At 37.7% G+C, this 27,179-nt stretch overlaps 1 protein-coding gene and 1 pseudogene across 19 annotated transcripts in view; one reads left to right on the forward strand and one right to left on the reverse strand.

The window, feature by feature from the left end:
- Positions 1-27,179, reverse strand: part of LOC133243105 (endogenous retrovirus group PABLB member 1 Env polyprotein-like) — a 486,815-nt pseudogene that overhangs the window by 299,039 nt on the left and 160,597 nt on the right.
- RPS6KA6 (ribosomal protein S6 kinase A6) overlaps positions 1-27,179 on the forward strand; it is a 192,628-nt gene that overhangs the window by 132,028 nt on the left and 33,421 nt on the right. The window lies entirely within an intron of this gene.

The raw sequence follows: 27,179 nt of genomic DNA on the forward strand, positions 1-27,179 counted from the left end.
TTGGTATTGGGTGATGGTGACCTCAGAGAATGAGTTTGGAAGTTTACCTTCCTCTGCAATTTTCTGGAAGAGTTTGAGTAGGATAGGTGTTAACTCTTCTCTAAATTTTTGGTAGAATTCAACTGTGAATGCATCTGGACCTGGGCTTTTGTTTGCTGGAAGATTTCTAATTACAGTTTCAATTTCCGTGCTTATGATGGGTCTGTTGAGATTTTCCATTTCTTCCTGGTTCAGTTTTGGAAAGTTGTACTTTTCTAAGAATTGGTCCATTTCTTCCAAGTTGTCCATTTTATTGGCATATAATTGCTGATAGTAGTCTCTTATGATCCTTTGTATTTCTGTGTTGTCTGTTGTGATCTCTCCATTTTCATTTCTAATTTTATTGATTTGATTTTTCTCCCTTTGTTCCTTGATGAGTCTGGCTAATATTTTGTCAATTTTATTTATCCTCTCAAAGAACCACTTTTGGTTTTGTTGATTTTTGCTATGGTCTCTTTTGTTTCTTTTGCATTTATTTCTGCCCTAATTTTTTTAATGTATTTATTTTAATTGGAGGCTAATTACTTTACAATGTTGTATTGGTTTTGCCATACATCAACATGAATACACCACGGGTGTACATGTGTTCCCTAACACATATATATGGAATTTAGAAAGATGGTAACAATAACCCTGTATGCAAGACAGCAAAAGAGACACAAATGTATAGAACAGTCTTTTGGACTCTGGGAGAGGGTGAGGGTAGGATGATTTGGGAGAATGGCATTAAAACATGTATAATATCATGTGCCCTAATTTTTAATATTTCTTTACTTCTACTAACCCTGGGGTTCTTCATTTCTTCCTTTTCTAGTTGTTTTAGGTGTAGAGTTAAGTTATTTATTTCACTTTTTTCTTGAGGTATGCCTGTATTGCTATGAACCTTCCCCTTATCACTGCTTTTACAGTGTCCCACAGTTTTGGGTTGTAGTGTTTTCATTTTCATTCGTTTCTATGTATGTTTTGATTTATTTTTTGATTTCTTCTGTGATTTGTTGATAATTCAGCAGCGTGTTGTTCAGCCTCCATATGTTGGAATTTTTAATAGCTTTTCTCCTGCAATTGAGATCTAATCTTACTGCTTGTGGTCAGAAAAGATGCTTGGAATGATTTCATTTTTTTTGAATTTACCAAGGCTAGATTTATGGCCCAGGATGTGATCTATCCTGGAGAATGTTCCGTGTGCACTTGAGAAAAAGGTGAAATTCATTGTTTTGGGGTAAAATGTCCTGTAGATATCAATTAGGTCTAATTGGTGTATTGTATCATTTAAAACTTGTGTTTCCTTGTTAATTTTCTGTTTAGTTGATCTATCCATAGGTGTAAGTGGGGTATTAAAGTCTCCCCCTATTATTGTGTCATTGTTAATTTCCCCTTTCATACTTGTTAGCATTTGTCTTACATATCACGGTGCTCCTATGTTGGGTGCATATATATTTATAATTGTTATATCTTCTTCTTGGATTGATCCTTTGATCACTGTGTAGTGTCCTTCTTTGTCTCTTTTCACAGCCTTTGTTTTAAATACTCATCTGATATGAGTATTGCTACTCCTGCTTTCTTTTGGTCTCTATTTGCATGGAATATCTTTTTCCAACCTTTCACTTTCAGTCTGTATGTGTCCCTTGTTTTGAGGTAGGTATTCTTGTAGACAACATATATAGGGATATTGTTTCTGTATCCATTCAGCCAGGCTTTGTCTTTTGGTTGGGGCATTCAACCCATTTACGTTTAAGGTAATTATTGATAAGTATGATCCTGTTGCCATTTACTTTTTTGTTTTGGGTTCTAGTTTATGCATCCTTTCTGTGTTTCCTGTCTAGAGAAGATCCTTTAGCATTTGTTGGAGAACTGGTTTGGTGGTGCTGAATTCTCTTAGCTTTTGCTTGTCTGTAAAGCTTTTGATTTCTCCTTCATATTTGAAATAGATCCTTGCTGGGTACAGTAGTCTGGGCTGTAGGTTATTTTCTTTCATCACTTTAAGTGTGTCTTGCCATTCCTTCCTGGCCTGAAGAGTTTCTGTTGAATGATCAGCTGTTATCCTTATGGGAATCCCCTTGTGTGTTATTTGTTGTTTTTCCCTTGCTGCTTTTAATATTTTTCTTTGTGTTTGATCTTTGTTAATTTGATTAATATGTGTCTTGGGTTGTTTTTCCTTAGGTTTTTCCTATTTGGGATTCTCTGGGTTTCTTGGACTTGGGTGATTATATCCTTCCCCATTTTAGGGAAGTTTTCAACTATTATCTCCTAAGGTATTTTCTCATGGTCTTTCTTTTTGTCTTCTTCTTTTGAGACTCCTATGATTTGAATGTTGTGGCATTTAACATTGTCCCAGAGGTCTCTGAGATTGTCCTCATTTCTTTTAATTCGTTTTTCTTTTTTCCTCTCTGATTGATTTATTTCTACCATTCTATCTTCTACTTCACTAATCCTATCTTCTGCCTCCATTATTCTACACTCTGAAAACAGAGTGTTTTGATATCATTTATTGTATTATTCATTATATATTGACTCTTTTTTATTTCTCCTAGGTCCTTGTTAAACCTTTCTTGCATCTTCTCAGTCCTTGTCTCCAGGCTATTTACCTGTGAGTCCATTTTGTTTTCAAGATTTTGGATCTTTTTCACTAGCATTATTTGGAATTATCAGGTAGATTCCCTATCTCTTCCTCTTTTGTTTGGTTTAGTGGGCATTTATCCTGTTCCTTTACCTGCTGGGTATTCCTCTGTCTCTTCATCTTGTTTATATTGCTGTGTTTGGGGTGGCCTTTTTGTATTCTGGCAGTTTGTGGAGTTCTCTTTATTGTGGAGTTTCCTGGGCGTGGGTGGGGTTGTACTGGCGGCTTGTCAAGGTCTCCTGGTTAGGGAAGCTTGTGTCTGTGTTCTGGTGGATGGAGCTGGATTTCTTCTCTCTGGAGTGCAATGAAGTGTCCAGTACTGAGTTATGAGATGTCAGTGGATTTGGATTGACTTTGGGCAGCATGTATATTGAAGCTCAGGGCTATGTTCCTGTGTTGCTGGAGAATTTGTGTGGTATGTCTTGCTCTGGAATTTGTTGGCCCTTGGGTGGTGCTTGGTTTCAGTGTAGGTATGGAGGTGTTTGATTAGCTCCTATTGATTAATGTTCCCTGGAGTCAGGAGTTCTCTGGTGTTCTTAGGATTTGGACTTAAGCCTCCTGCTCTGGTTTTCCGTCTTATTTTTACAGTAGCCTCAAGACTTTTTCATCTATACAGCTCCATTGATAAAACATTTAGGTTAAAGATGAAACGTTTCTCCACAGTGGAGACACCCAGATAGATTCACAGAGTTACATGGAGAAGAGAAGAAGGAGGAGGGAGATAGAGGTGATCAGGATGAGATGAGGTGGAATCAAAAGAGGAGAGAGCAAGCTAGCCAGGAATCACTTCCTTATGCGCCCTCCACAGTCTGGACCACTCAGAGATGTTCATGGCATTATACAGAGAAGAGGGAGGAAGGAGACAGAGGTGGCCAGGAGGATAAAGGGGGAATCAAAAGGAGAGAGACAGATCCAGCCAGTAATCAGTTCCCTAAGTGTTCTCCACCATCTGGAACACACAAAGAGATTCACAGATTTGGATAGAGAAGAGAAGGGGGAGGGAGGAGATAGAGGCGACCTGGTGGAGAAAAAGGAGAGTCCAAAGGGGGAGAGAGCGGTCAAGCCAGTAATCTTGCGGCCAAGTAAAAATGGGTACTGAAAAGTGGGTTCTTAAAAGTACAAAATTGATCATAAATACCAAAAAGCAAAGATTAAAAATCTAGAGTAGAGGTTGGATTTTCAAAAATACAATATTAAAGAAAAAGAAAAAGTCACAAAATTATAAAATATATATATATATATATATATATATATATATATATATATATATATATAAAGTTTGCTTTAAAAAATAGTGTCTCTCTATTTTTTGTTGTTTTTTTTTGCAAAGTAATAGTAGGTTATAAAAATGAAAATTAAAGAAGTAATAGAGGACTTAAAATTAAAAAAAATTTTTTAATTAAAGAATGATAGTAAAAATAGTAAAAATATATCTAGGACTTTCTCTGGTGGTGTTGTGGGCAGTGTGGGGTCAGTTCATTTTCAGATAGTTCCTTGATCCAGTTTATATTTCTCAAGATCTATAGGCCCCTTCCTATGTAGTCGGTGCTAACTACAGGGTTTTAATGTATTGCACCTGTCACTTCCAAGGAGGTTCCCTCTGTTTTAGCTTCTTCTGTTTGCTGGTCTCTTCAGTGTCTAATTTCCACCCTGGCACAAGGGGGCAGTGGTGGACACTTTTTTAGGCTCACTGTTTCAGTCATGCTGTTGGGAGGGAGGGACGCTGCAAACAAATAACACTCGCATATGCTCGCAGTGTCTCAGCCACACTAGGTTTGCCCCCACTCATGGCGTGTGTGCTATCCCAGTCTACACTGCTTAGGCTCTAGGTTGCTCTCCTGGGAACTGTCTGAGGCCGACCCTGGGTTGTATGCACTTCCCAGGTCTAAGCCGCTCAGGTTCAGGTACTCGGGTAGTTCTCAGAGGTGCAGACTCGGTTAGGCCTGCGTTTTGTGGCCTTCCCAGGTCCGAGCAGCTCCGGTGACCAGGTGTTTGGTGAGCGCAGTCCCTGCGACTTATCACCTCCCCCGTCCCTGCAACTCGGTTTTCTGGGTATACAACTGGTGCACCTTCTCAGGCAGATATTGACTGTCCAGAATCCTAAGAAGTCTTGATTAGCAAAGAAGCCTGCTTGCATTTTGGTAGATAATGCCTCTCTGGGGCCACGATTGCCCCCTTCTGGCTCTGACTGCCCTCTCTGCCTGTCACTGGAGGGGGATGGACTGGTCTGCAGCTGGCTGGCTCTGCTCAGTCCTTTGTTCTGTGAGCGGGCCTGGCAGTGTCTCAGGTTAGGGCTGTTCGCGTGGTAGTTATCCCACAGTCTGGTTTGCTATCCCAAGTTAGTTCCCATAGATTGCCCTCGGGCTATTCAGGCCTGGTCCTTACTCTAAGCAATGCAACCCGTGCCTCCCTGCCCAGCCCTGGCTTGCTGGTGGTGAATGTAGGTGTCTACGCTGCTTCTCCACTGGGGGAGTTACCGTTGGGCACATGATCTGTAGGTTTTAATTATTTATTTATTTTTCCTCCCAGTTATGTTGCCCTCTGTCATTCCAAGGCTCGCAACAGACTTGGCAGTGAGAGTGTTTCTTTGTGTTTGGAAACTTCTCTCTTTTTTAAGACTCCCTTCCTGGCACGGAGCTCCACCCCTACATCTTTTGTCTCTCTTTTTGTCTTTTATATTATTTTCTACCTCCTTTCGAAGAAAATGGGCTGCTTTTCTGGGTGCCTGATGTACTCTGCAGGCATTCAGAAGTTGTTTTCTGGATTTTCTCAGCATTCAAATGTTCTTTTGATGAATTTGTTGGGGAGAAAGTGGTCTCCCCGTCTTATTCCTCCACCATCTTAGGACTGCCCTACAGTATTTGTTTTTAAATCACAGTATTTATTTTTAAGTCAACTCACATACATTTGCAAATTGAAGAAGAGGACAAAGGCTGAATTTTTTACCATATTTCTAGGATACATTTCTCTCTTATCAATTTATATGTGATCAAGGAATATAAACCAGTTTCAGTGTTAACCAAAAACAAAATGTAAATCTACTGAGGAAAAATACATAAAGCCAACTAAATTTTATTTCTGCATTTAGTGTATTTTTACACATCATATCTTCTTTAGCACAGACGTTGACTACTCATTATATAGGTGATTTTTGTAGTGTTAAGTTATTCTTAAAGCATATACAAATTTTTATCAGTTGCACCTCAGTTCAGTTCAGTTCAGTCACTCAGTCATGTCTGACTCTTTGTGACCCCATGAATCACAGCACACCAAGCTTCCTGTCCATCAGCAACTTCGGGAGTTTACTCAAAATCATGTTCATTGAGTCACTGTTGCCATCCAGCCATCTCATCCTCTGTCGTCCCCTTCTCCTCCTGCCCCCAGTCTCTTCCAGCATCAGGGTCTTATCCAGTGAGTCAACTCTTCACATGAGGTGGCCAAAGGACTGGAGTTTCAGCTTTAGCATTAGTACTTCCAGTGAACACCCAGGACTGATCTCCTTTAGAACGGACTTGTTGAACCTCCTTGCATTCCAAGGGACTCTCAAGAGTCTTCTCCAACACCACAGTTCAAAAGCATCAATTCTTTGGTGCTCAGCTTTCTTCACAGTCCAACTCTCACATCCATACATGACGATTGGAAAAACCATAGCCTTGACTAGATGGACCTTTGTTGGCAAAGTAATGTCTCTGCTTTTCAATATGCTATCTAGGTTGGTCATAACTTTCCTTCCAAGGAGTAAGCGTCTTTTAATTTCATGGCTGCAGTCACCATCTGCAGTGATTTTGGAGCCCAAAAAGTAAAATCTGACACTGTTTCCACTGTTTCCCCATCTATTTGCCATGAAGTGATGGGACCAGATGCCATGATCTTAGTTTTCTGAATGTTGAACTTGAGGCCAACTTTTTTACTCTCCTCTTTCACTTTCATCAAGAGGCTCTTTATTTCCTCTTTACTTTCTGTCATAAGGGTGGTGTCCTCTGCATATCTGAGGTTATTGATATTTCTCCCGGCAATCTTGATTCCAGCCTGCAGCCCAGCGTTTCTCATGATGTACTCTGCATATAAGTTAAATAAGCAGGGTGACAATATACAGCCTTGATGTACTCCTTTTCCTATTTGGAACCAGTCTGTTGTTCCATGTCCAGTTCTAACTGTTGCTTCCTGACCTGCATATAGGTTCTCAAGAGGCAGGTCATGTGGTCTGGTATTCCCATCTCTTGAAGAATTTTCCACAGTTTATTGTGATCCACACAGTCAAAGGCTTTGGCATAGTCAATAAAGCAGAAATAGATGTTTTTGTGGAACTCTCTTCCTTTTTCCATGATCCAGCAGATGTTGGCAATTTGATCTCTGGTTCCTCTGCCTTTTCTAATACCAGCTTGAGCACCTAGATATTTGCAATTGATAGCTAAGAACTGTTCAGTAGAAATGTAGTGAAGCCACATATGTAATTTTAAAAGTTCTAGTAGTCATGTTAAAAAATAAAAAGAAGCAGATGAAATTAATGTTAATGATATATTTTATCTAACCTAATATATCCAAAATATTTCATTTCAAAATTTTAAAAATTAGTGAGATTTTAAATTCTATTTTTATACTTTGTTTTCAAATTCTGGTGTGTATGTTATACTTATAGCCCATCTGAATTTGGACTTTCCTACATTTTAAAAGTGCTTAATAGCCATATGTAGCTAGTGGCTACTGTTATTAGTAAAGTTTCAGAGTAACTGGCCTTATTTAATTTAGGGAAAAAAAATAGTAGATCATGCCTTGATTACTAATTCTTACATTTATAGTTAAAAAATTTGTTTTAAAACAAAACCCCAAAGTTATCAGGATGTGTTTTATTGGACCCTGACGCTTTTAAACTGCATTTTGATTTAGAAAACATTTTAAGACAGAAAGATTTACTTGTATTTTATATCTGCTAATAATAAAACCTAATTATCTAAGGACATTAGTTAATCTGTAGGATATATTATGGAGTAACTCTTCTATCCTGGTCGTTGTAGAATAAGTAAATCAGAGATTTGGTTATCATTACCTTTTAAACATTAGAAAAATAGAAACAGGATTGTGTTCAAATCTTAGCCATAACATAAGTGTACCATGTGCTGTAGTAAAAAGAACACCTGATTGGAAGCCAAGAAAACTGAATGCTAGTTTTGATCTACTAACTAGCTTCCTCATTTTTGTCCTCTGCAAAATCTGGGAATTAAGCTTCCCTTTGGTTCCTTTCAACTCCAGAATTTCATTTGTCAGGTTTTCGTTTATAAAATGATTGAATCTACTAACTATTCATTAAATATATGTATTTTCTAGTCAGCCAGTTTGTGTGTCAGAAAGTACATTTTCCCAAGGAATAATTCCAGTGTTTCAAGCTATACACATGAACCTCTTGTGCTCTTTATAAAACAAACAAACAACAACCAAAAAAAACTAGTTTGGGACTTCCCTGGTGTCCAGTGGTTAAGACTCTGCACTTCCATTGCAGGGTGAGTAGGTTCCATCCCTGGTTGGGAAACAAATCCCACATGCCACACAGTATGACCCAAAAATGAAAAAAGAAAAAAAAACACTAAAAACAGTGATGCTAATGCTGAAATCTCTATATGCCAGTTGTACTTAGATTTTGGCTTTTCTATATTTTGTGTGCTTTATGTTTTCATCTGTCTAGTGCCTAAGGAATAATACATATTAAAATTCAATTTCATTCTTACCACTTTTAGTCAGATATTCTGGAGAAATTAACATAGAACAAAATGTTGGGGGATATTGTCAAAATATTTCACAAGGTTTTTCATGTATTCCATTTTATGGATTAAATTGCTTTAGTTCTGTCTTTGAAATGTTTATGAAAATGGTGGCATATTACTGAGCAAATGAGCTATATGAACTTTAAAGAATCTGTACATTTTAACAATTCATTAATTTTCTTTTTTTTTTTAACTTTTTATTTTGTATTGAGATATAGCCAATTAGCAATGTTATAATAGTTTGAGGTGAACAGCGAAGGGACTCAGTCATACATATACATGTGTCCATTCTCTTGCAAACTACCCTCCCATCCAGGCTGCCATATAACATTGATCAGAGTTCCATGTGCTATATAGTAGGACCTTGTTGGTTATATAAAGTATATTTTAAATATACTTTACCTAATAAATGTTTTTCTGTTTTAAATTAGTGATGAATGTAAGCTATTGTTCAGTTACCCATCATGCCTTACACTGCTACCCTTAAGGTGGAAAATTGTAACATTTACTGTTACCTCATGACAATTATTTTACTTAATTATAGTTCCTTGCAAGTTATTTTTCCCTTTACAATGCTTTTATTGACGTTAGTGAGTACCACTACCAGAAGCATATAAAAGATGGTTGTTTGCCTCCCGTCCATGCATTATTCCTAGACTTTGTTCCTTGAGTTATAGGAAAGTAGAAGTGGAGTAGGGGTGATAGTGGAAGTCATGTTAGCTTTATATGTCTTATTGCTGCAATAGTTTAAGCTTTGAGAACATTAACATAGCTGCTTCCATTTTTTAAACAGTGGGGACAAAGAAGAATCAAGTAAACAAAAAAGTAGAAGAAGCAAGAGAGTAATAAAATTTTCATGGTGTCACTATATATTAAAAATAAACACAATAATAACCTGATTAATTATAATCAAGTATTATTAACATATTGATTAATTTCTATCTAAATTTTATAATACTTGAAATAGGTAAAATGTTACTTATTTCAAGTTCATATACCCTTGACTAAAAAAGAATTTCTCAGTAGAAGTTCTTGTGGGTTAATTTATGGCTTCCTCCCTTGATCCTTAAAAAAAGCAGCTTGCATTTTTCCTCAACTGTGTTCCTATTACTGTATTTTGTGTACTTTATTGGAGTATTAGTACTTAATCACATTCTCCCTGGCTATAAATTCATATGAATATTTTTATTTTTCCCACTGAGGGAGCTTTAAATGTCATATTAATTTTTGCATTGCCTAGCATAGTAAATATTAATTGAATGCTCTTTTCACAAGCCATTTAATCTTTCTTCAGATATACCTTCCATTGTTAATTTACACTGTAAGATTCTTTTGTCTAACATATAAATATAAATTATTTCTTATTGTGCATGGCTGTAAATTTGAAATAAGTAGTCTGGTTTTATGTAAATACTTCTTTTCTGTTTTGAAGTTGCTTTTAAATGAAGTGTTTTGTCATGTGTTTATAAGTCATAGATTCTAGAGCTAGATGGGATCTGGTCCATCATTTTGCATATAAGTAAACAAGGATTTGTTGAATTTATCTTTTCCATAGTCATACACTGAGTGGCATAGCTGGAATTGATTTTCAGTCCAATGCTCTTTTCAGTCTACCACATATGAGGGAAGATTTCCTGAGGGAGAAAAACTTAAATGGCTTAGCTTCTGTGGATGGAATGAAGAAAAAAGAGATTTATAACCTTTAATAGTAGAAGGCTCAGAAGAAAGGTGTTATTATTCACACACTTCTGTTCTTAGAAATTAAGAAATACTTAGAAATTAAGTATACCAAAGCTTATTATTTATTCAGTTCAGTCACTCAGTCATGTTGGACTCTTGGCGACCCCATGAATTGCAGCATGCCAGGCCTCCCTGTCCATCACCAACTCCCAGAGTTCACTCAAACTCAGTCCATCGAGTTGGTGATGCCATCCAGCTATCTCATCCTCTGTCGTCCCCTTCTCCTCCTGCCCCCAATCCCTCCCAGCATCAGAGTCTTTTCCAATGAGTCAACTCTTTGCATGAGGTGGCCAAAGTATTGGAGTTTCAGCTTTAGCATCATTCCTTCCAAAGAACACCCAGGACTGATCTCCTTTAGAATGGACTGGTTGGATCTGCTTGTAGTCCAAGGGACTCTCAAGAGTCTTCTCCAACACCACAGTTCAAGCATCAATTCTCCGGCACTCAAGTTTTCTTCACAGTCCAACTCTCACGTCCAAACATTACCAGTGGAAAAACCATAGCCTTTGTTGGCAAAGTAATGTCTGTGCTTTTGAATATGCTATCTAGGTTGGGCATAACTTTCCTTCCAAGGAGTAAGCATCTTTTAAATTCATGGCTGCAATCACCATCTGTTGTGATTTTGGAGTCCAAAAAAATAAAGTTTGAAGCTGTTTCCACTGTTTCCCCATCTATTTGCCATGAAGTGATGGGACTGGATGCCATGATCTTTGTTTTCTGAATGTTGAGCTTTAAGCCAACTTTTTCACTCTCCACTTTCACTTTCATCAAGAGGCTTTTTAGTTCCTCTTCACTTTCTGTCATAAGGATGGTGTCATCTGCATATCTGAGGTTGTTGATATTTCTCCCGGCAATCTTGATTCCAGCCTGTGCTTCTTGCAGCCCAGCGTTTCTCATGATATACTGTGCATATAATTTAAATAAGCAGGGTGACAATATACAACCTTGACGTACTCCTTTTCCTATTTGGAACCAGTCTGTTTTTCCATGTCCAGTTTTAACCCTGCATACAAATTTCCCAAGAGGCAGGTCAGGTGGTCTGGTATTCCCATCTCTTTCAGAATTTTCCAGTTTATTGTGATCCACACAGTAAAAGGCTTTGGCATAGTCAATAAAGCAGAAATAGATGTTTTTCTGGAACTCTCTTGCTTTTTTCGATGAGCCAGTGGATGTTGGGAATTTGATCTTTGGTTCCTCTGCCTTTTCTAAAACCAGCTTGAACATCTGGAAGTTCACGGTTCACGTATTGCTGAAGGCTGGGTTGGAGAATTTTGAGCATTACTTTACTAGTGTGTGAGATGAGTGCAATTGTGTGGTACTTTGAGCATTCTTAGGCATTGCCTTTCTTTGGGATTGGAATGAAAACTGACCTTTTCCAGTCCTGTGGCCACTGCTGAGTTTTCCAAATTTGCTTGCATATTGAGTGCAGCACTTTCATAGCATCATCTTTCAGGATTTGAAATAGCTCAACTGGAATTCCATCACCTCCACTAGCTTTGTTCGTAGTGATGCTTTCTAAGGCCCACTTGACTTCACATTCCAGGATGTTTGGCTCTAGGTGAGTGATCACACCATCGTGATTATCTGTGTCATGAAGATATTTTTTGTACAGTTTTTCTATTTATTCTTACTACCTCTTCTTTATATCTTCTGCTTCTATAAGGTCCATACCATTTCTGTCCTTTATTGAGCCCATCTGTGCATGATATATTCCCTTGGTATCTCTAATTTTCTTGAAGAAATCTCTAGTTTTTCCCATTCTGCTGTTTTCCTCTATTTCTTTGCATTGATCTCTGAGGAAGGCTTTCTTATCTCTTTTTGCTATTTTTTGGAACTCTGCATTCAGATGCTTATATCTTTCCTTTTCTCCTTTGCTTTTCACTTCCCTTCTTTTCACAGCTATTTGTAAGGCCTCCCCAGACAGCCATTTTGCTTTTTTGCATTTCTTTTCCATGGGGATAGTCTTGATCCCTGTCTCCTGTACAATGTCACGAACCTCCATCCATAGTTCATCAGGCACTCCACCTATCAGATCTAGTCCCTTAAATCTATTTCTCACTTCCACTGTATAATCATAAGGGATTTGAATTAGGTCATACCTGAATGGTCTAGTGGTTTTCCCTACTTTCTTCAATTTAAGTCTGTATTTGGCAATAACAAGTTCATGATCTGAGTCACAGTCAGCTCCAGCGCCTTGTCTTGTTTTTGTTGACTGTATAGTATAGAGCTTCTCCACCTTAGGCTGCAAAGAATATAATCAATCTGATTTTGGTATTGACCATCTGGTGATTTCCATGTGTAGAGTCGTCTCTTGTGTTTTTGGAAGTGGGTGTTTGCTATGACCAGTGTGTTCTGTTGGCAAAACTCTATTAGCCTTTGCCCTGCTTCATTCCGTATTACAAGACCAAATTTGACTGTTACTCCAGGTGTCTCTTGACTTCCTACTTTTGCATTCCAGTCCCCTATAATGAAAAGGACATCTTTTTTGGGTGTTATTTCTAAAAGGTCTTGTAGGTCTTCATAGAACTGTTCAACTTTAGCTTCTTCAGTGTTACTAGTTGGGGCATAGATTTGGATTACTGTGATACTGAATGTTTTGCCTTGGAAATGAACAGAGATCATTCTGTTCATTTTTGAGATTGCATCCAAGTACTGCATTTCGGACTCTTTTGTTGACCATGATGGCTACTCCATTTCTTCTACTTAATCTATATTGCATAGCAGCTTTGCAGTTAAAACACTATATTGAAATATAAGACTGGACACTACAAAACTCCTAGAGGAAAACCTAGGCAGAACACTCTTTGACATTAAATTCCAAGAAAATCTTTTTTTGATCTACCTCCCAGAGTAATGAAAATAAAAATAAATAAATGGAATCTAATTAAACTTAAAATCTTTTACACAGCAAAGGAAACCATAAGCAAAAAAAAGACCACCTTCAGGAGGGGAGAAAATGTTTGCAAACAAAGCAACTGATAAGGGATTAATCTCCAACATATACAAACAGCTCATGCAGCTAAACATCAAAAAATCAATCAGTATTAAAAAAAAATCAAAATGTGAAAGATAAGTCAATAAGTAAACATTTCTCAAAAAGACATACAGATGATCAAAAAGCACATGGAAAGATACTTGGCATCACTAATTATTAGAGAAATGCAAATCAAAACTCTAATGGTATCACCTCACACCAAGTCAGAATGACCATCATCAAAAAATCTACAAGCAATAGTACTGGAGAGGGTGTGGAGAAAAGGGAATCCTCTTACAGTGTTGGTGGGAATGTAAATTGGTACATCCAGCATAGAGAATGGTATGGAGGTTTCTTTAAAAACTAAAAATGGGACTGCTATATCATCCAACAATCCCATTCCAGGGAATATACCCAGAGAAAACTGTAACTCGAAAAAATAGATGCACCCCAGTGTTCATTGCAGCACTATAATAGGTAGGTCATGGAGGCAACCTAAATGTCCATCAACAAAGGAATTGATAAAGAAGCTTTATGGTACATATATACAATGGAATATTGCTCAGCCATAAAAAAGAACAAAATGGTTCCATATGAAGCAACATGAATATACCTAGAGATTGTCATACCGAGTGAAGTCAGACAGAGAAAGACAAACATCATATGATATTGCTTCAATGTGGAATCTTTAAAAAGGAACACAGATGGATTTATTTGCAAAACAGAAATAGAGTCACAGATGTAGAAAACAAACTTACAGTTACCAGAGGATAAGGAGGGGAGGGGTAAACTGGGAGATTGGAGTTGGCATATATACATTACTATATATAAAATAGATAACTAATAAGAGCCTGCTATATAGCACAGGGAACTCTACTCAATACTCTGTAATGTCCTATATAGGAAAGGCATCTTTAAAAAAAGAGTGGATATGTGTATATGTGTAAATGAATCACTTTGCTGTACACATGAAACTAACACAACATTTTCAATCAACTATACTCCAATAAAAACAACAACAAAACACTGTATTGAAATCCTTCTAGAACTTCTAGCACTACAGCTTTCAAACACTTCATGCCAAATTATACAAAAGACTACCATGTCTAAACAAACCTAGGGAGATGCCCTAGCAAATTCAGTAATTAGAATTATATTCTTAGATTTATTGTGAAGGATAATTGCTTGCTGTTACCTGAAATCAAGGCAAAAAGTGTTATTTATGTATGAAACTTCGTCTTTTATACTGAGGAAGAATGAATTGTAATACATTTGACCAAAATGAAATGCTTACAGTATAATTGGTAATAACTGCAATGAAAATAATGGTTTATCTCAGTCACATGATTAAAACTGAAAGAGAAATGATGAATTACTAATCATTATTTTCTAAACTTTAATGAATTTGCCACCTAAATACTGTGAGAAGAATAGGAAAATTGCTATTCTCCTGTATTAGCGTTTGTTCAAAGAATTTGGAGTTTAACTGACTTAAAATAAGTATAAAAAATAAAAAATCTTTAAATCTAGGTTAGATTTAGTTAATTAGTTTAATTAATAATAGCTTTATTCCAATAAGATTATCCAACTAAATACCCAGGTGACTGTATTTAAGTGATCATTCTTGTCGTAGCTCAATATCTTTTTTTTAAAAAACTAGCTAGCAGTATTATATTTACTTTGAAAAAAGTAGAAAATTATCCATGTGGAAGTGACAGACTTTTGTGAACTGTAGGTGAGCTCTTTTTCCTCTAAGCTATCAAGAAAATTCATTGAGTATTACTTAAGACAATGACAATTTTGTTCTTTCATTTGTCATCCATTTTCTTGTTATTCTATCAAAGAAAGAGGTTATAAAGAAATAAGAAATGAGATAGATTAATCCCTATTAAAACTACTTCAAGTTCTTTAAAAGAAAGTAGCAAAATGTTGATACTTATACTGTGAAGCCATTTGATATCACAAATTAATCAACATTCTGTTTGTCTTCCCAAGGAAACAATAATTATAATGTTTTATAAGCATTTAGGGCATGACCATATTTACTGCATTTTCATTTAAGGTAAATGAATTCACCTTGCTTTTGGAAATCAGTCCTTGTCTCCAAATATATATTTATAATCTCAGTTTTATATAACTTAGCTGAATGTTACCCCAGAAGTAATTATATCCTTTTTGTTTTAACAAGATTTACCATACATCACAGTTTGCTTGGAACACTCCTGGTTTGTGCGTTTGGCTCTCAACTTTACTCTTCTCGATAACAAATTATATGGCCATCCACTTTAACTGACTTTAATTTTAATTAAAATTTTTTCAGTGAATATATAATAAATAGTTCGAATTCCTTATGAAAAAAAAGATTTTTTTCCTGAGGGATTTTGATATCTTCCATGAATACTTTCTCCAAAATCACTGCAGATGGTGATTGCAGCCATGAAATTAAAAGACGCTTACTCCTTGGAAGGAAAGTTATGACCAACCTAGATAGCATATTCAAAAGCAGAGATATTACTTCGCCAACAAAGGTCCGTCTAGTCAAGGCTATGGTTTTTCCAGTAGTCATGTATGTATGTGAGAGTTGGACTGTGAAGAAAGCTGAGCACCAAAGAATTGATGCTTTTGAACTGTGGTGTTGGAGAAGACTCTTGAGAGTCCCTTGGACTGCAAGGAGATCCAACCAGTCCATCCTAAAGGAGATCAGCCCTGGGATTTCTTTGGAAGGACTGATGCTGAGGCTGAAACTCCAATACTTTGGCCACCTCATGCGAAGAGTTGACTCATTGGAAAAGACTCTGATGCTGGGAGGGATTGCGGGCAGGAGGAGAAGGGAACGACAGAGGATGAAATGGCTGGATGACATCACTGACTCAATGGATGTGAGTCTGAGTGAACTCTGAAAGTTGGTAATGGACAGGGAGGCCTGGCGTGCTGCAATTCATGGGGTCGCAAAGAGTCGGACATGACTGAGCGACTGAACTGAACTGAACTGTCCATACATGATAGTTATTTAAAAAGAAAATAGCTATTAATCATGTGAAGTTCAGACATCAATACAGTATTGAGTTTAATAGGGGAGATTGAGAAGAAGGATAGTTTAGTACTTACAAACCAGAGTCTGGCTGACTGGATGCATATCCTTACTGGTTATGTGTTACATACTACTAGCTATGTGACCTTGAGAATGGTACTTAATTAACCTCTCTCTGTCTCAGTTTTCATATCTGTAAAATGATGAGAGTAATAGTATCTACCTCAGGGTTTATGAAAATTTACCAGGTTGATATGTGTGGCACATAGTCTTAATATGTGTTCAATTAGTGTTACCTGATATCATTAAGAATGTATAAAGCACTGTGATGGCCAAATATTAATCTTTGAATAATTTGTTAACAGTGAAAACACTCATAAGTAAAATGAAAGCCATAGTAGTATATTTTAATATTTGCATAGGCCCATATCCTAAAATTATCTTTCATTCTCTCACCATTACTACCTATACATTTCAATAACCCCTGGGAATCCACAGGAAAGTAGAGAAGCTTTAATGATGATCAGAGTAGTGTTTTTTATTGTTAAATTTTAGTATGTATAGATAATTTATTGTTGAAACACACCTTGATAAGTGAGAATAGATGAACATATTCTTTTGGGCTACAGCATTGATTTTTTTGTGTGGTACACAGGCTTTTAAATATTTTTATTGGAGCATATAGTTGCTGTTGCTGAACAATGAATAGTTGCTTTATACTGTTGTGTTACTTTCTGCTGTACAACAAAGTGAATCAGCTGTGCATATACATATATTCCCTCTTTTTTTTTTAATTTCTTCCCATTTAGGTCACCACAGAGTAGAGTTCCCTGTGATTCTTGTTTTCGGTATTCAGTCACTAAGTCATGTCTGACTCTTTGCGACCCCATGGACTGCAGCACGCTAGGCTTCCCTGTTCTTCACTATCTCTCAGAGTTGGCTCAAATTCATGTCCATTGAGTTGGTGATGCTATCTAACCATCTCATCCTCTGCTGCCTCCTTCTTCTTTTGACTTCAGTCTTTCCCAGCATTAGTCTTTTCCAGTGAGTCACCTCTTCACATCAGGTAGCCAAAGTATTAGAGCTTCAGCTTCAGCATTAGTCCTTCCAATGAATATTCAGGACTGCTTTCCTTTAGGATTGAATGGTTTGATCTCCTTGCAGTCCAAGGGGATCTCAAGAGCCTTCTCCAACGCAAGTTGAAAGCTTCAGTTCTTCGGCATTCAGCCTTCTCTATGGACCGACTCTCACATCCATACATGAGTACTGGAAAAACCATTGCTTTGACTATGTGGACCTTTGTCAGCAAAGTGATGTCTCTGCTTTTTAATATTCTGTCTAGGATTGTCATAGTTTTCCTTAAAAGAAGCAAGTATCTTTAATTTCATTCCTGCAGTCACCATCCACAGTGATTTAGGAGCCCAAGAAAATAGAATCTGTCACTGCTTCCACTTTTTTCCCTTTTCTTTGCCATGAAGTGATGGGACCAGATGCCATTAACTTAGTTTTTTTTTTAAATGTTGAGTTTCAAGCCAGCTCTTTTGCTCTTCTCTTTCACCCTCATCAAGAGGCTTTTTAGTCCCTCTTCCTGTCATTAGGATAGTATAATCTACATATCTGAGGTTGTTGATATTTCTTCTGGCAATCTTAATTCCAGCTTTTGATTCACCCAGCCTGCCACTTCACACAGTGTACTCTGCATATCAATTAAATAAGAAGGGTGACAATGTACAGCCTTGTCATACTCTTTTCCCAATTTTGAACCAGTCCATTGTTCTGTGTCCGGTTCTAACTACTGCTTTGTGATCTGCATATAAGTTTCTCAGGAGACGTGTAAGGTGGTCTGGTAATCCCATCTCCTTAAGAATTTTCCACAGTTTGTTGTGATCCACACAAAGGCTTCAGTGTAGTCAGTGAGACATAAATAGATGTTTTGGGGGAACTCCATTACTTTCTCCATGATCCAATGAATGTTGGGCAATTTGATCTCTGGTTCCTCTGCCTTTTCTAAATCCAGCTTGAACATCTGGAAGTTCTAAGTTCACATACTACTGAAGCTAGCTTGAAAGATTTTGAGCAAAAACGTGCTAGAATGTGAAATGAGCAAAGTTGCACATTGGTTTGAACATTCTTTGGCATTGCCCTTCTTTGAGATTGGAATGAAAACTGACCTTTTCCAGTCCTGTGGCCACTGCTGGTTTTCCAAATTTGCTGACATATCACATGCAGCACTTTAACAGCACCATCTTTTAGGATCTTAAATAGCTCAGTTGGAATTCTGTCTCGTCCACTAGCTTTGTTCTCAGTAATGCTTCCTAAGGCCCACTTGACTTCACACTCCATGATGTCTGACTCTAGGTTAGTGACTATGCCATCGTGGTTAGCTGGGTCATTAAGACTTTTTTGTCTAGTTCTTCTGTGTATTCCTGGCAGCTTTTCTTAATCTCTCCTGCTTCAGTTAGGTCCTTACAGTTTCTGTCCTTTATCATGCCCATACTTATAGGAAATATTCCCATGATATCTTCAATTTTCATGAAGAGATCTCTAGTTTTTCCCATTCTATTGTTTTCCTCTGTTTATTTGCACTGTTCATTTAAGAATGCCTTTTTATCTCTCCTTGCTATTCTCTGAAGTCTGAATTCAGTTGGGTATATCTTTCACTTTCTTCCTTGCTTTTTACTTTTCTTCTTTTCTCAACTATTTATAAAGCCTCCTTAGAGAACCACTTTGCCATATAGCATTTCTTTTTCATTGAAATGGTTTTGACCACTGCCTCCTGTACAGTGTTACGAATCTCCATCCGTAGTTCTTCAGGCACTCTTTCTACCAGATCTAATCCTTTGAATGTGTTGTCACCTAGACTGTATAATCATAAAGGATTTGATTTAGGTCAAACCTACTGGGAAAAACATCAATAACCTCAGATATGCAGATGACACCACCCTAGTGGCAGAAAATGAAGAGGAACTAAAAAGCCTCTTAATGAAGGTGAAAGAGGAGAGTGAAAAAGCCAGCTTAAAACTTAATATTCAAAAAACTAAGATCATGGCCTCCAGTCCCATCAATTCACGGCTAATAGATGGGGGGAAAATGGAAACAGTGGAAACAAAAATAAATAAATAAAAACTTTCTTTTCTTGGGCTCCAAAATCACTGCAGACAGTGACTGCAGACTTGAAATTAAATGATGCTTACTCCTTGGAAGAAAAGCTATGACAATCCTAGAAAGCATATTAAAAAGCAGAGGTATTACTGCTGACACAGATCTGTGTAGTCAAAGCTATGGCTTTTCCAGTAATCATGTACGAATGTGAGAATTGGACCATAAAGAAGGCTGAGTGCCAAAGAATTGCCAAAGAATTGATGCTTTTGAACTGTGTTGCTGGAGAAGACTTTTGAGACCCCCTTGGACAGGCTTCAGCAGTATGTGAACTGTGAACTTCCAGATGTTCAGGCTGCTTTTAGAAAGGCAGAGGAACCAGAGATCAAATTGCCAACATCCACTGGATCATGGAAAAAGCCAAAGGGTTCCAGAAAAACATCTATTTCTGCTTTATTGACTACTCCAAAGCCTTTGACTGTGTGGATCACAATAAACTGTGGAAAATTCTGAAAGAAATGGGAATAACAGACCACCTGACCTGCCAATTGAGAAACCTATATGCAGGTCAGGAAGCAACAGTTAGAACTGGACATGGAACAGCAGACTGGTTCCAAATAGGAAAAGGAATACATCAAGGCTGTATATTGTCACCCTGCTTATTTATATGCAGAGCACATCATGAGAAACACTGGGCTGGAAGAAGCACAAGCTGGAATCAAGATTGCCGGGAGAAATCTCAATAACCTCAGATATGCAGATGACACCACCCTTATGGCAGAAAGTGAAGAGGAACGCATGTATACCTGTGGCGGATTCATTTTGATATTTGGCAAAACTAATACAATTATGTAAAGTTTAAAAATAAAATAAAATTAAAAAAAAAAAAGAAAGTGAAAGTGGAGAGTGAAAAAGTTGGCTTAAAGCTCAACATTCAGAAAACGAAGATCATGGCATCTGGTCCCATCACTTTATGGCAAATAGATGGGGAAACAGTGTCAAACTTTATTTTGGGGGCTCTAAAATCACTGCAGGTGGTGATTGCAGCCAGGAAATTAAAAGACGCTTGTTCCTTGGAAGGAAAGTTATGACCAACCTAGATAGCATATTGAAAAGCAGAGACATTACTTTGCCAACAAAGGCCCGTCTAGTCAAGGCTATGGTTTTTCCAGTGGTCATGTATGGATGTGAGAGTTGGACTGTGAAGAAACTTGAGAACCGAAGAATTGATGCTTTTTAGCTGTGGTGTTGGAGAAGACTCTTGAGAGTCCCTTGGACTGTAAGGAGATCCAACCAGTCCATTCTAAAGGAGATCAGCCCTGGGTGTTCTTTGGAAGGAATGATGCTAAAGCTGAAACTCCAGTACTTTGGCCACCTCATGCGAAGCATTGACTCATTGGAAAAGACTCTGATGTTGGAGGGATTGGGGGCAGGAGGAGAAGGGGACAACAGAGGATGAAATGGCTGGATGGCATCACCGACTCGATGGACGTGAGTCTGAGTGAACTCCGGGAGTTGGTGATGGACAGGGAGGCCTGGCGTGCTGCGATTCATGGGGTCGCAGAGAGTTGCACAGGACTGAATGACTGAACTGAACTGAACTGTACAGCAAGGTGATCAAACTTATCAATCCTAAAGGTAATAAACCCTGAATATTCATTGGAAGGACTAATGCTGAAGTTGAAGCTCCAATACTTTGGCCACCTGATGCAAAGAACTGACTCATTGGCAAAAAAACCCTGATGCTGGGAAAGATTGAATGCAGGAAGAGAAGGACAACAAAGGGATGTGATGGTTGCATGTCGTCCCCAATTCAATGCACATGAATTTGAGCAAACTCTGGGAGACAGTGAAGTCCATGGGGTCACAAAGAGAGACCCAACTGAGTGACTCAATAACACCAACAATAGCTGAATGGTCTTGTGGTTTCCCCTACTTTCTTCAATTTATGCTTGAATTCTGCAATAAGGAGCTCATGATCTGAGTCACAGTCAGCTCCAGTTTTTATTTTTAGTGATTGTATAGAGCTTCTCTTTCTTTAACTGCAAACAACATAATCAGTCTGATTTTGTTATTGACCATTTTGTGATGTCCATGTGTAGAGTTGTCTCTTGTGCTGTTGGAAAAGGGTGTTTGCTATAAGCAGTGTATTCTCTTAACAAAACTGTTAGCCTTTGCCCTGCTTCATTTTGTATTCCATGGCCAAACTTCCCTCTTATTCTGGGTATCTCTCTTTTTAAAATTTATTTTTATTGGCTGTGCTGGGTTTTCATTGCTGTGCAGGCTTTTCTGTAGTTGCACCATGCAGAGCTCACTCTCTAGTTGCCATGCGCAGGCTTCTGATTGTGGTGGCTTCTCTTGTTGCAGAGCACAGGCTCTAGGGCATGGACTTCAGTAGTTGCAGCTCCCAGACTCTAAAGCAGGAGCTCAGTAGTTGTGATGCATGGGTTTAGTTGCTCCATGGCATGTGAGATCTTCCTGGATCAGGAATAGAACCCCTGCCCCCTCAATTGGCAGGTGAATTCTTTACCACTGAGCCACCAGAGAAGCCCTTGACTATCTCCTGACTTCCTACTTTTACATTCCAATCCCCTGTGATGAAAAAGACATCATTTTTGGGGGTTAGTTCTAGAAGGTGTTGTAGATCTTTATAGAAACTGTCAACTTCAGCTTCTTTGGCATCAGTGGTTGAGGCATAGACTTGGATTACTGTGATACTGAATGGTTTAATCAGAAATGAACCAAGATCATTCTATTGTTTTTTGAGATTGCACCCAAGTATACTGTGTTTCAGACTCTCTTGTTGACTATGAGGACTATTCCATTTCTTCTAAGGGATTCTTGCCCACAGTAGTAGATATAAATGGTCATATCTTTTTGCCTTTTCATACAGTCCATGTGGTTCTCCAAGCATGAATGTTAGAGTGGGTTTCCATTTCCTTCTCCAGTGGACCACATTTTGTCAGAACTCTTCACTATGATCCCTCTATCTTGGGTGGCCCTGCATGGCATGACTCATAGCTTCATTGAGTTGTTAAAGCCCCTTTGCCATGACAAGGCTGTGATCCTTGAGGTGGAGGTTCTCATTAGTTATCTGTTTAATACATATTAGTGTATGTATGTCAATCTTAGTATCCCAGTTGATTCCATGACCCTTACCCCCTTGATCTGTATAGGTTTGTTTTCTATTTCTTTGTCTCTATTTCTGCTTTGCAAATAAGTTCATCTATACCAGGAACCCAAATGTCCAGCAACAAGTACATGGATAGACAACCTATTGTATATCTCCACATATGAACTCACAATCCCCTGCCCCTCATTCACTGGCAGCCAAAAACCTACTGTCTGACACTTCAGGTTAGTTTAAGTTTTCTTGAGGTGTGTGTAAATGAAATCCTACAGCATGTAGTCTTTTGTTTTTTTCTTTCATAATTATTTTTACGTTCATCCGTGTTGTTGGAGTGTGTCAATGGTTTGTTAGTTTACATCAAATATCCATTGTGTGGATACAGGACAGGTTGTCTGTACGTTTACCCGTTGATGGATATTTGAGTTGTTGCCAGTTTTGTGATATTACCAGTAAAGCTGCAGTGAATATCCATGTGGCAGTGTTTACATGGATTCATGCCTTTCATTTTTGTAAAAATACTGAGGGTTAGAGGGAGTGTGTCATATATTTAACTTTCAAGTATACCGTCAAGCTGTTTTCCAGTTCCTGTACCATTCTATTGATACATTCCCAACAGTAGTGTATGAGAATTTTAGTTCTTCAATATCCATACCAACACTTGATATGATCATTCTTTTTAATTTTAGCTATTTTAAAATGTGTGTAATAATATCTCATATTATTTTAATTTGTAATTCCTTAGTAACTAATGTTAAGCATTTTTAATGTGCTTATTTTCCATCCATTTATATTTTCTGAATTGTCTGTTGAAATATTTTATATCCCTTTTTTTACTTGGTTCATTTTCTTATTATTGAGTTTTGAGAAAAGAAAGAAAGTGAAATTGCTCAGTTGTGTCTGACTCTTTGCAACCCCATGGACTGTAGCCTACCAGGATTCTCCATCCATGGGATTTTTCAGGCATAAATGCTGGAGTTAGGTTGCCATTTCCTTACCCAGGGGATCTTCCCAACCCAGGGATTGAACCTGGGTCTCCTGCATTGTAGGCAGACACTTTACTGTCTGAGCCACCAGGGAATATTCTAGATGCAAGTCCATTATCAGAGCTATGCCTTGTGGATTTTTTTCTCTGTGTCTATAAATTGTCATTTAATTCTCTTAATTGTGTTTTAACAGGAAGACATTTCTAATGTTGGTAAAGACAGTGTTAATTTTTTTTTTTCCTGCTCTGTATCCTGTTTATGGTGTTATAACTAAGAAATGTTTGCCTTGCCTAAAATTTCAAGGTTTTTCCCTGTGTTTTCTTTTAGAAGTTTTATATTTTTAAGTTTTACATTTAAATCTATGATCTATTTTGATTTAATATTTGTATTTGGTGCAATATATGGTTCAAAACTAATTTTTTCATACTGACACCCAATTATTCTAGCAACATTTGTTGAAAATACTATCCGTTTTCTATGGAATTACATTTGTATCTTGACCAAAAATCAGCTGCCCGGATATGTATGATTCTATTTATATGCTTTCTACTGTGTTCCATTAACCTATTTGCCTGTCATTACTCCATTACCACACTGCCTTCATTACTGTTTCTTTATAATTAAGTTTTGAAGTTAGATACTGTTAGTCAGCCAGCTGTTTTCAACTTATTCAGAGTTGTTTTGAACTGGGTCCTTTGCTTTTCTTTATGAATTTTGTAGTCAGCTTTTCACTTTCTACCAAAAAAGACTTTTAGGATTTTGATTGAAATGGGGTTGAATATATAAATCAATTCAGGGAGAATTGACATTTTACCAACACTGAGTCTTCTGATGCATGAACATGGTATCTCTTTCCAGTTATGCCTTCTTTAATTTCATTAATGTTTTATAGTTTGCAGTGTACAAATCTTACACATCTTTTTTTGTATATTTTATATTTCCTATTTTTCCTATTATTGTAAATAGCATTGATTTTAAATTTCATGTTGCAATTTTTCTGCTGCTAGTATGTAGAAATACAATTGTTTTTTATTTTTAATTGGAGGATAATTGCTGTACAGTATTGTGTTTTATTTTGATCTTGTATACTACAACTTTGATAAAAGTCACTCATTCTACTAAGTTTCTTTTTTATAGATTTCAACATTTTTTCAACATAAACAGTCATGTCATTCGTGAATAGTTTTACTGCTTTCTCATTTGGATGTATTTTATTTTCAATGGCTAAAACTTACAGTATAGTGTTATAGAAGTGAAGAGGATGGACTGTCTTATTTATTCCTGAGCTTGATGGAAATCATACACTTTTTTTACGCTTTAAGTATGATGTTGGCTGTAGTTTTACATGAGTGAGTGAGTGAACTCGCTCAGTGGTGTCTGACTCTTTGTGACCCCATGTACTGTATAGCCTACCAGGTTCCTCCCTCCATGGGATTCTCCAGGCAAGAGTATTGGAGTGGGTTGCCATTGCCTTCTCCAGGGGATCTTCCCAACTCAGGGATCAAACCCAGGTCTCCCGCATTCCAGGCAGATGCTTTAACCTCTGAGCCACCAGGGAAGTTTTACATAGATGCTTTTAATTAGGTTGAGGAAGTTCCATTCTCTCCTGTTTGATGAACATTTTTTGTTAGAGATAGTTGTTGAATTCTGTCAAATGTTTTTCTTTATCTATTGAGAGAGATTGCATGTTTTTTTGTGTTTTTATTACTACATTTATAATTACATTTATTCTCAATTGTTAAACTAACCTTGTTTTCCCAAGGTAAACAAGACTTGGTTATGACATATTATTCTTTTTATATATAACATGACTTTACACACATAGCTGAGTTTTATTTGCTAAATTTTTGTTTATAATTTTTATATTTACATTCATGAGGGATTTGGTTTGTAGTTTTCTTGTAATATCTTCCAGAGTGTGTGTGTGTGTGTGTGTTCAGTCATGTCCAACTCTGCAACCCCATGGACTATAGCCTGCCAGGCTCCTCTGTTCATGAAAATTTCCAGGCAATAATACTGGAGTGGGTTGCCATTTCCTACTCTGGGAGATCTTCTGACCCAAGTATCAAACTCACATTTCTTGCATCTCTTGTATTGGCAGGCAGATTCTTTACCACTGTGCCACCTGGGAATCCCTATAATATCTTTCTGGCCTCATTGTGTGAGTTGGAAGACATTATCTCATCTTCAGTATTCTGGAAGAATCATTTAGAATTGGAATTGATTTCATGTCCATCTCTTTGCGACCCCATGGACTACACAATCCATGGAATTCTCCAGGCCAGAATACTGGAGTGGGTAGTCTTTCCCTTTTCCAGGGGATCTTCCCAACCCAAGGATCGAATGCAGATCTCCCACATTGCAGGCAGATACTTCACCAGCTGAGCCACAAGGAAGACCCCATAAAGAAAAGCCAGTAATATTGTCAGTAAAATGAGTTTATTTTGGGAATGGCAGAAAATTGCAATTCGGGACAAGCCAACTAGCATGACCTATAGTCAGGACTCCATTTTAAATGAGATTTTCTTTGTACATTTTACAGTTATACTTCACTAATGAATTCAACTTGGCTTAGAGGTTTTTTTAGTGGAGATTTTTAACTGTAAATACAATTTCTTTAATACCTTTGTAATTATTTACTTCTACTTGATTGAGCATTGGTATACTTTTTCTTTCAAGGAAATTGTTCATTATTGAGTGCAGTCCAGTTCTGTTCTATTGCTCAGTCATGTCAGACTCTGCCACCCCAGGGACTGCAGCAGGGCAGGCTGCCCTGTCCATCAGCAGCTCCCAGAGTCTACTCAAACTCAAGTCCATTGAGTCAGTGATACCATCCAATCATCTCATCTTCCATCGTCCCCTTCTCCACCTGCCTTCAATCTTTCTCAGCATCAGGGTTTTTTCCAATGAGTCAGTTCTTCATATCAGATGGCCAAAGTATTGGAGTTTCAGCTTCAGCATCAGTCCTTCCAATGAATATTCAGGACTGATTTTCTTTAGGAGGGACTGGTTGGATCTGCTTGCTGTCCAAGGGACTCTCAAGAGTCTTCTCCAACACCACAGTTCAAGAGCATCAATTCTTTGGCACTCAGCTTTCTTTATAGTCCAGCTCTCACATCCATACATGACTATAGGAAAAACCATAGCTTTGACTGGGTGAACTTTGTTGGCAAAGTAATGTCTCTGCTTTTTAATATGCTATCTAGTTTGGTCATAACTTTTCTTCCAAGGAGCAAGCGTCTTTTAATTTCATGGGTGCAATCACCATCTGCAGTGATTTTGGAGCCCAAAGAAATAAAGTCTGCCACTGTTTCCACTGTTGCCCCATCTGTTGGCTATGAACTGATGAGACCAGATGCCATAATCTTAGTATTCTGAATGCTGAGTTTGAAGCCACCTTTTTCACTTTCCTCTTGACTTGCATCAGGAGGCTCTTTAGTTCTTCTTCACTTTCTGCCATAAGGGTGGTTTCATCTGCATATCTGAGGTTATAGATATTTCTTCCAGCAATCTTGATTCCAGCTTGTGCCTCATCCAATCCAGCATTTCTCATGATGTACTCTGCGTATAAGTTAAATAATCAGGGTGACAATATACAGCCTTGACGTACTCCTTTTCCGATTTGGAACCAGTGTGTTGTTTCCTGTCTGGTTCTAACTGTTGTTTCTTGACCTGCATACCAATTTCTCGGGAGGCAGGTCAGGTGGTCTGGTATTCCCTTCTCTTGAAGAATTTTCCACAGTTTGTGGTGATCCACACAGTCAAAGGCTTTGGTATAGTCAGTAAAGCAGAAGTAGATATTTTTCT

This window comes from Bos javanicus, chromosome X (assembly GCF_032452875.1).
Source record: "Bos javanicus breed banteng chromosome X, ARS-OSU_banteng_1.0, whole genome shotgun sequence".
NCBI lineage: Eukaryota > Metazoa > Chordata > Mammalia > Artiodactyla > Bovidae > Bos > Bos javanicus.